Below are 10,388 nucleotides of genomic sequence, written 5' to 3'. Positions count from 1 at the left end.
CCGACGATGACTCTCCACTGCTGTACCTGCCTCCACAATCTGCTGATGCTCACTTGTGAGCTGTGATACACCAGGTGACAACACTACTCTATGTCCCGAAGATCCCACCGAGGTGTGAGTGTCTGCGCTGGTGCTGGGTGTGCTTATTTCAGCTGACGCTGCACCCTCAGAGGTTGCAGATTCCTCTGAGGAGTCTGGAAGCTCAGGCTCTTCCTCCTGGACAGTGGGGACAGGGGCTCTCGATGGTCCTGTGGGGGAGTAAAGGAGAGAGTTAGAGATTTGAGGTCAAGGTTACATGCACATTGCATATTGCAGATGATCTTAATCCATCTGTTATAGCTTCAGAATCATTATCAGTGACTCATGCAATATTAATGAGAGAGATGGAAATCTATTCTGTCACCAGCTTGCTGTGATGCACCCATCTGTCCATCCCCAACGTGCGCATCTTTTTCAACCCCGACAATTTTTTCCAGGACGGCTTCCTCCCAGGGGGAGAGCTGGGCTAATGATGGTGGGCCTCCTCCTGTCCTGGCTCTTTCCCTTTTATTGTGAGCTCTCTCTTCCTGCAATGAGGGAGACAAGTGGAGGCTGAGTGAGAATGAAGGAGTGAGTGTAGAGATTGCATAGCATAGATACTTAGAAGGAGACAAAGATGGAGTGAGGTTGCAAGACCAAGGGCCCTCCCTGTGTGTTGTCAGTTGCGTTCAAAGCATCAGAGTGATAGGGAGTGTGAGGGCTGCATGGTGGAATAGTTAAGTGATTGTGAGCATAGAGAGAGAGGGAATGGGTAAAGGTGCATGAATGTTAGTGTCAAGCGGGATGTGGAGGAAGAGATTGCTGAAGCTGAGTGCTTGTGAGGAAAGGCAATGGGGATCAGATTGAGGGTGATGGGAAATTCATACTCACTTTTCCAGTGCGCTGAATATCATGAAATCTTTTCCTGCACTGTATCCAGGTTCTGCGGGAGACTCCCAAGGAGTTGACCTCCTCAGCCACCTGCATCCACACTGCCTTGGTCTGAGTGGGAGGCCTCTTCCTCCCTGATGAAGGGAAGAGCACCTCCCTGTTGGCCCTAACCCCATCCACTAATGCCTGCAGTGTCACCTCGTCAAAGCGAGGAGCTGATCTGGCCCTCCCGCTTGTCATATTTGCTGCAGCTCCCTCACGCTGCACAGTCAAGAAGCTTGGCAGTCTGCAGAAGAAGCAAGGCTTGCTGTAGACCTTAAATGCAGCAGCAATTATGACGTCATTGGAGGGGACTTTCAGTCATGAAAAACCCATTTGCAAAGGCTTCCCACACATTGGAAAGCAATTGGCCAATTCAGTTAAAATTGCATCAATCTCCCACATCCATTTAGATTCGTGTGGAAAACACGAAATTCGGACAACACACCATCCCACACCTGAGTTAAAATCAAGCCCATTAAGTGAGTGGGTAAGAACATGGCAGATGGAATATAACGTGGCGAAGTGTGAAGTCATCCACTTTGGTAGGAAAAATAGAAAAGCAGAGTATTTTTTAAATGATGAGAGACTGGGAAATGTTGATATTCAGAGGGACCTGGTTGTCACTGTACACGAATCACAGAAAGTTAACAGGCAGGTACAGCAAGCAATTAGGAAAGCAAATGGTATGTTAGCCTTTATTACAAAGGGATTGGAGTATAAGAGTAAAGAAGTCTTACTACAATGATATAGGGCCCTGGTGAGACCACACCTGGAGTATTGTGTACAGTTTTGGTCTCCTTACCGAAGGAAGGATATACTTGCCATAGAGGAAGGGCAATTCATTAGACTGATTCCTGGGATGGGGGGATTGCCCTATGAGGAGAGATTGAGTAGACTAGGCTTATATTCCCTAGAGTTTAGAAGAATGAGAGGTGATCAGTGTTCCTGCTAAGATGCGTGCGCATGCAGCCGCGCAGTAATCTGAAAGGTGCTAGGTAGGCCACGCATCGGCTTTTACTTTGTAAATATTGCGCATGCGCAGAAATTTAAATGGACCGCGCATTAAAAGAAACAGGCCGCGCAGAAAGAAACGCAGCTTACAGGGAACATTGGAGGTGATCTCACTGAAACATATAAAATTCTTAAAGGGCTTGACAGGGTGCATGCTGGGGGGATGTTTCCCCTGGATGTGGAATCTAGAACTAGGGGTCACAATCAACATTCTCTTTAAGCTGCGTGACTGCACAGAGCTCCAGGGATCCCACGCAGCTGGCTTGCCGACTTTTCAATGCAAAAACCGCGCATGCGCATTATTTTGAAGGGGCCGCGCGGTGCCAAAATATATTGCAGGGAACATTGGGGACTTGTGCTAAAATTGGGAGAGCTGTCCCACAGACGAGTACAGCCTGACATAGTCATACTCACAGAATCATACCTTCCAGCCAATGTCCCAAACTCCTCCACAGGACAGACCCACCAGGCAGCACAATGGTATACAGTTGGGAAGGAGTGGCCTTGGGAATCCTCAACATTGACTCCGGACCCCATGAATTCTCATGGCTTCAGCTCAAGCATGGGCAAGGAAACTTTCTGCGGATTACCACCTACCGCCCTCCCTCAGTTGATGAATCAATACTCCTCCATGTTGAACACCACTTGGAAGAAACACTGAGAGTAGCAAGGGCACAGAATATACTCTGGGTGGGGGACTTCAATGTCCATCACCAAGAGTGGCTCGGTAGCACCACTACTGAGCTGGCCGAGTCCTGAAGGCCAGCGACAGGTGGTGAGAGAACCAACATGAGGGAAAAACCTACTTGACCTCGTCCTCACCAATCTATCTGTCGCAGTTGCATCTGACGATATTGGTAGCAGTAACCACTGCACAGCCATTGTGGAGACAAAGGGGGAAAAATTTGGTTGGTTTGTGCCTCCCGTTAGTGCCTTAAGAGGGCGCTAATGGGGCGCAAAGCAACTAGCGCTCTGGTGCGGCAATGGTTGCGCTGCTCGAGAAATTGACCGGACATTTTGCGGCGGCGCTAAACACTACCGCCCCGATCTCCTGCGCCCGCAGATCATGATGTCACTCGAGCGTGTAGCGCCCCGGACCGGATATTGAGTGTCATCCCCTGCCTTACCGCCTGCCGCTAGCAACGACAGGTTGAGGGGAGCGTTTTGCAGTCAGGAAGGGACTGGGGGAGCGCTATTTAAAGGCAACCAGTTCCTGCCTTTTTTTTCGGCGACATTTTTGCACCACGTATTCTGTGTGAGGGAGAGAGACTTCTGGAGATATTCAATGCTGTGTTGAGGAGTTTTGGGTACTGAGCAGCACTTTGCAGGTTCATTTTTATTTGATCTTCCTTGCATCAATTTAGAAGAGACTCTTATGTTCATTAATAAATAGACATTCTTATTATGAACACAGCTAGCTTTTGCTAGTTACTTTATTGAGCACATGTGGACTAGGTACTGTATCTGTAGAGGCTTCCATCTTGACTGCTGCCTTGTGGGTAGCCTAGTGCCTCATGGGTAATGTAGTCTTAATATACATACAGCTGGGTAGTGTAGTCTTATACATACAGCTATATACAGCTCTACGGCTCCACCTAGTGTCCACTATAGAATGACATGTTATTGATCATTACATCCCCCTTTCTTTGAGGTTTAACAAAATCAATATCAATCAACTTTCAAGAAAACAATAAAGATGATATCAGTAACACTTTTGTTAGTGCTCTATAAACATAAACATTTTCAAAACAGTCAACACATTTTCAAAGCTTTACATTGTACTCAAAGATTAAGTCTATCAGGCTTTTTTACTTCACGTGTGGATCTTCTCAACACGGGTAAGTCTGATGTGTCTTCATGAGATTGTTCTGGCGGTGAATGACAAGATGCAGTTGCGGCATTGTCATCAATCTGCTCTTGAATAGTCTCTTGTGTTTTTAGGAGGGAACGGCGGTTCCTCCTGAGGATCTGTCCTTCCTCAGTTCTAACAGTGTATGACCTTGGTCCTACTTCCTCAAGAACTGTAGCTTTCCTGTTCCATGCATCTGGATCCTCAATCCTGACAACATCATCCCTTGTCAATGGTTTTAGAGTTTTGGATGACATGTCACAGTATGATTTCTGTTTCAGCTTTAACAGTTGAAGTCTCTGTCTCAGTTCCTCACTTTGCTGTTCTTTTGCACAGCAGGGTAGCGTGGTGCGCAACTTGCGACCCATTAGTAGTTCAGCAGGTGAAGAACCACAGTCTAAAGGTGAGGCTCGGTAGCTCAGCAGGGCGAGATAAGGATCAGACTTGCTTTCTGTCGCTTTCTTCAGTAGCTGCTTGAGAACTTGAACACCTTTCTCTGCCTTACCATTTGACTGAGCATACAAAGGACTGGATGTGACATGCTAAAAGTCATAATGTGCTGCAAACTGTTGCCACTCCTTACAGTTGAAGCACGGACCATTGTCGCTAACGGCAATCCTGGGAATGCCATGTCTGGCGAAGATGGATTTCACATGCATTATGACACTGCTTGCTGTGGTGCTTGAGAGCAGCGCCATCTCAGGATAGTTAGAATAGTAGTCAATCACTATTAGATAGTCTTTACCATTTAAATGAAAAAGGTCCATACCAACCTTTTGCCATGGTGCTGTTGGTATGTCAGCTACTATCATTGGTTCCTTTGCTTGTTTGTTTTGGTGTTTCTGACATGTCTCACATTTGCCTATCATGTTCTCAATGTCCTTATTTATGCCAGGCCAATAAACAGTGTCTCTTGCTCTCCTTTTGCATTTTTCAATTCTGAGGTGTCCCTCATGAATCCTTTTGAGCATGTCTTGACGTAGAGCCTGTGGAATGACTATTCTGTTCTGTTTTAGTAATAGTCCACTTGCGACACTCAATTCTGACCTTATGTGAAAATATTTTGGACAGGAACCTTTTGGCCAACCATGATGAATGTTCTCTATTACTGTTTGTAATACTGTATCTTTTACTGTTTCTTCTGCTATTTGCTTTGATTTTGTATCTGACATGGGCAGCGCAGCAGTGACCATACTCACATGAACATCTACGTCTTCTTCAGTAGAGCTCACATGACTCATTGTGGGTGCTTGGGATAGTGCATCTGCTAACACTATGTATTTGCCAGGTGTGTAGATCAGTTCAAAGTCATATCTTTGCAGCTTCATCATGAGTCGTTGAATCCTTGGAGACATCTCATTCAGGTTCTTTTTTATGATGGCAACCAGTGGGCTGTGGTCTGTCTCAACTGTGAAGGTGGGAAGTCCATATATGTAGCCATGAAACTTTTCTAGTCCAACTGTCAAGCCTAGACATTCCTTTTCAATCTGGGCGTATCGACACTCAGTATCAGTCAGAGACCTGGAGGCATAGGCAACAGGCTTCCAATCTTCACCCTCTGCTTGTAGCAAGACCGCACCTAGGCCATCTTTTGATGCATCCGTTGACACTTTGATTCTTTTTGTTGGGTCAAAGAAAGTGAGTATAGGTGTGGTTGTCAGCACTGTTTTGAGGTTTATCCACTCTTGTTCATGTCTTTCTGTCCATGCGAACTCATTTGTTTTATGTAGCAGGTCTCGCAGACAGGCTGTCTTGGCTGACAAGTTAGGAATGAACTTTCCAATGAAGTTTATCATCCCCATGATGCGTAGCACTCCTTTTTTGTCAGTGGGTCGGGGCATTTTGAATATGGCGTTTACTTTTTCCATATCTGGCTCTATTCCTTTACCAGATAGATTATCTCCTAGGAAAGTGACTTCCTGGATGCCAAACTGACACTTGGCTTTGTTGAGCTTCAGTCCATTCCGGCGTATGCTCTGTAGCACTTTAGTCAGTCTCTCATTGTGTTCTTTCAGTGTGGAGCCCCAGATGATGATGTCATCAACATAGACCTGAACTCCTTCCAGACCTTCAATTATGTGTTCCATCGCTCTATGAAAGATTTCAGATGCAGATATTATCCCGAAAGGCATTCTGAGGAAACAATACCTGCCAAATGGTGTGTTGAAGGTACAGTATTTGGTGCTCTCTTCATCCAGTTTTAGTTGCCAAAATCCTTGTGAGGCATCGAGCTTTGTAAAGTATCTGGCACCTGACATTTCACTGGTGATTTCTTCTCGCTTGGGAATCTGGTAGTGTTCACGTTTTATGTTTGCATTTAAGTCCTTTGTGTCCATGCATATTCTTAGATCATTGTTCTTTTTCTTTACACATACCATGGAGTTAACCCAGTCTGTTGGCTCTTTGACTTTCCTGATGACTCCTAGTGTGGTCATTCTGTCCAGTTCATTCTTGAGCCGGTCACGCAGGGGTGCTGGAACTCTTCGTGGAGCATGTACCACTGGCTGAGCATCCTCCTTTAGCTGGATCTTGTAAGTGAATGGTAGAACTCCAAATCCTTTGAACACATCCTGGAAATCATTCACTGCAGAATCCACCGAGTCATCTGGTCTGCTTATGGCACAGTTTATACGGTAGACTCTCTTGACCAGTTCTAATTCCTCACAATCTTTGTCACCCAGTAGTGAATCAAGTCTTTCAACCACAACAGAAAACATGAGATGATGCACTTTGTCTTTGACTGTCACTTTGAGTCTGCATACACCTAAGCTATCTATTTTCTGTCCATTATAGTCCTTCAGTAGTACTGACTTTTTCCTGTATTTTGGGCTTTTCTTTCATATTGTTAATGTCACTCATACTGATTAAGTTTGCTTTTGCCCCAGTGTCTAGTTTCAAGGTAACTAATGCTCCATTTACCTGCAGTGGGATCATCCATTTGTCCACTTTTACTGCATTAACTTTATGTTCAGCATTGTCCATTTCTGAGGGCTGCACATTTTCTGTATCCTTTTTGATATCGTCACATGACACCATTCGTACAAAAATTGTCTCACTTAAATCAGTGTCCTCAATTACATTAACTCGTTGCCCTTTCTTAGTTTTTACTTTTGAAAAGCATTGTTTGGCAAAGTGATTCTTTCCATTACACTTTGTGCACATTTTTCCAAACACTGGGCATTGTCTTAACTGGTGTTTGTAACCATAGCGTTTACAATTAAAAATTTCATCCTCCGATTGCTTTTCATTTCTGTTCTGCCCACGTTTCTTCCCCTTGTAGGACACAGCACCGACAGCAGCATTATCACTCATTACAATCGCATCATTATTGATTTCACTGAAAGTCTTCGCGTGCTTTCGAGCTAGCTCGCTGGTTTGGCATATTTTCACCGCATTTTCCAAATTTAGTTCGGTTTCTCTCAACAGACGTTCCCTGACTTTTTTATCATGAATACCAAACACAATCTGGTCACGAATCATGGATGCTTTGAGCTCAGAGAAATTACATGTCTGTGCTTTCAGTTTCAGATCAGTTATAAAGCTATCAAAAGTCTCATTTTGCTGCAGTGTCTGAGAACGGAAGATGTATCTTTCATAGGTTTCATTCTTTTTGGGAGAGCAATGTGCATCGAATTTTTTTAGCACATCCTCTAATTTTTCTCTGTTCTCCTCTGGATTAAATACAAATGTATTAAATACCTCTATTGCCTGTGGGCCTGCAACTGTAAGCAGCAACGCTATCTTCCTTGCGCCTGGCTTCGTAACGAATCCGATTGCTGCAATGTAGAGTTCGAATCGTTGTTTAAGAGTCTGCCAATTGTAGTCGAGATTTCCTGTGAGTTTCAAACGCTCTGGTGGCTTCAAATTCTCCATGTCGCTTTTCACAATTTTTAGCAGATCTTCACCATCCTGGTACCATTTTATGTTCATTAATAAATAGACATTCTTATTATGAACACAGCTAGCTTTTGCTAGTTACTTTATTGAGCACATGTGGACTAGGTACTGTATCTGTAGAGGCTTCCATCTTGACTGCTGCCTTGTGGGTACCCTAGTGCCTCATGGGTAATGTAGTCTTAATATACATACAGCTGGGTAGTGTAGTCTTATACATACAGCTATATACAGCTCTACGTCTCCACCTAGTGTCCACTATAGAATGACATGTTATTGATCATTACAGAGACTAGGGGGCTGCACTCTGACTTCTTTCCCTGGGCCTCTCCATTGTTCTTTCCAGCAGATTTGATGTACAGGTCACTCCAGGCCAAGATTCAAGGCTGCAATGAGCAAGGTGTGGATGGAGAGCAAGTTCGACCCTCCCCTTTAAGAACTGGCCAGCGCCAGTGTATCTGTGTTCCATTGCTGACTGACATCACATGAGCTTCGCCAGCGCTCTGAGATAGCGCCTCACTCCTCGGCGTTAGTGCCTTAAGAGAGGTGTGTAGCACCTGATTTAGCACTCCAATCACCTCCAGGGGCGATAAAAGCCAAGTTTGCAGTCGGAGGCGATAATTAGCGACAGGCGCTAAGCTTTGTGCCCAGCCGATAATCGTGCCCCAAACGGGGCGATATTGAATTTCTCCCCCAAAGTCCAATCTTCACACTGAGGACACTCTCCATTGTGTTGTGTGGCACTACCACCGTGCTAAATGGGATAGATTCAGAACAGATCTAGCAGCTCAAAACTGGGCACCCATGAGGCGCTGTGGGCCATCAGCAGCAGCAGAATTGTATTCCACCACAATCTGTAACCTCATGGCCCGGCATATCCCTCACTCTACCATTACCATCAAGCTAGGGGACCAACCCTGGTTCAATGAGGAGTGTAGAAGAGCATGCCAGCAGCAGCACCAGGTGTACTTAAAAATGAGGTGCCAACCTGGGAAAGCTGCAACACAGGACTACATGCATGCTAAAAAGCAGAAGCAGCATGTTATAGACCGGGCTAAGAGACCCCACAATCAACAGATTGGATCAAAGCTCTGCATGCTTGCCACATGCAGTCGCGAATGGTGGTGGACCATTAAACAAATAACGGGAGGAGGAGGATCCATGAATATCCCCATCCTCAATGATGGTGGCGCCCAGTACGTGAGTGCAAAAGACAAGGCAGAAGCATTTGCAACCATCTTCAGCCAGAAGTGCCAAGTGGATGATCCATATTGGCCTCCTCCTGAGGTCCCCGCCATCACAGAAGCCAGTCTTCAGCCAATTCGATTCACTCCACGTGATATCAAGAAACGGCTGAATGCACTGGGTACAGCAAAGGCTATGAGCTCCGACAACATCCCGGCTATTGTGCTGAAGACTTGTGCTCCAGAATTAGCTACGCATCTAGCCAAGCTGTTCCAGTACAGCTACATCACTGGCATCTATTCAACAATGTGGCAAACTGCCCAGGCATGTCCTGTCCACAAAACGCAGGACAAATCTAATCTAGCCAATTACCGCCACATCAGTCTACTCCCAATCATCAGCAAAGTGATGGAAGGTGTCATCGACAGTGCTATCAAGCGGCACTTACTCAGCAATAATCTGCTCACTGATACCCAGTTTGGGTTCTGCCAAGACCACTCAGCTCCTGATCTCATTACAGCCTTGGTCCAAACATGGACAAAGGAGCTGAATTCCGGAGGTGAGGTGAGAGTGACTGCCCTTGACATCAAGGCAGCATTTGACCAAGTGTGGCATCAAGGGGCCCTAGTTTTCCATGCTTTTCTCAGTAAATCAGTCATTCAGAGATTGAAAGATGTTCCTTTAATGTTCGACCTGAGTTGTTGAGCTGTCAAACTTTCACACCCACACATCCTGTGTGGTTACCCGTTAGCTGCCTTTATCAAAGCCCAAATTGTTCATTCACTTATAAAAGTTTACGGAAATGACAGTAAACCACATGGTCATATTTCACGCGTTGCGTTGCATCCTGTATTTCAGAACTCCCAAGGTTTGACTCCTCCCTTTAGCTACCAAAAGTCATTCCACAACCCTGTGGCCTGTTCGTTGTAGACACAACGGCCCTGAAATTAGGATCGGGAGCTTGCCGCGCGTGCAAGCCCCCGATGTGCACTCACCCTGCGCGCCGACATCTGAAGCCCGGGCCTGCTTGCATTTCCTGTCACTGGCCTGGTTTAGATGTCGGCGCGCAGTGCTTACCTGATCCAGCGGCGTAGTTAGTGCGATGTGCCGGCTGGGATCAGGTGAACGCTGTGCAGCCAATCAGGGGAGGGGAAACTCATTCATGAGTTTGAGAGTAAGAACTGTCAAACTCATGAAAAGTATGGGCTGCCAAAACACTACTTAAACTTTAAATAAAATTTTAAAAACATCCCACTGATTATATTAACTATAAATAAGTTTTAAAAAATGTTTTAAACAATTAAATTTTTTGAAAAAAATAATTTTTTTAAAAATAGGGTCTAAAACCAAACTTACCTTACTGTAAATTCTTTAAAAATAATAAACCTGTGGAAAAAAAATTTCTAATTTGTACTAAAAGCCAACTTACCTGTAAAACTAAGTACTTACGTCTGTTTTTTCCACGCGTAAAAACCGGAGGCCTTTACACTCAGGCAAC

The 10,388-nt window shown here is 45.1% G+C and overlaps 1 pseudogene; it reads left to right on the top strand.

The window, feature by feature from the left end:
• The first annotated feature begins 8,509 nt into the window (after positions 1 to 8,509).
• On the top strand, positions 8,510 to 9,518 carry LOC147112369 (uncharacterized; annotated as a pseudogene).
• The last annotated feature ends 870 nt before the right edge of the window (positions 9,519 to 10,388 follow it).

This window comes from Somniosus microcephalus, chromosome 9 (genome assembly GCF_052327205.1).
Source record: "Somniosus microcephalus isolate GS21.2 chromosome 9, FLI_Smic_1.0, whole genome shotgun sequence".
NCBI lineage: Eukaryota > Metazoa > Chordata > Chondrichthyes > Squaliformes > Somniosidae > Somniosus > Somniosus microcephalus.
This window is presented reverse-complemented; position numbering and strand designations above follow the sequence as displayed.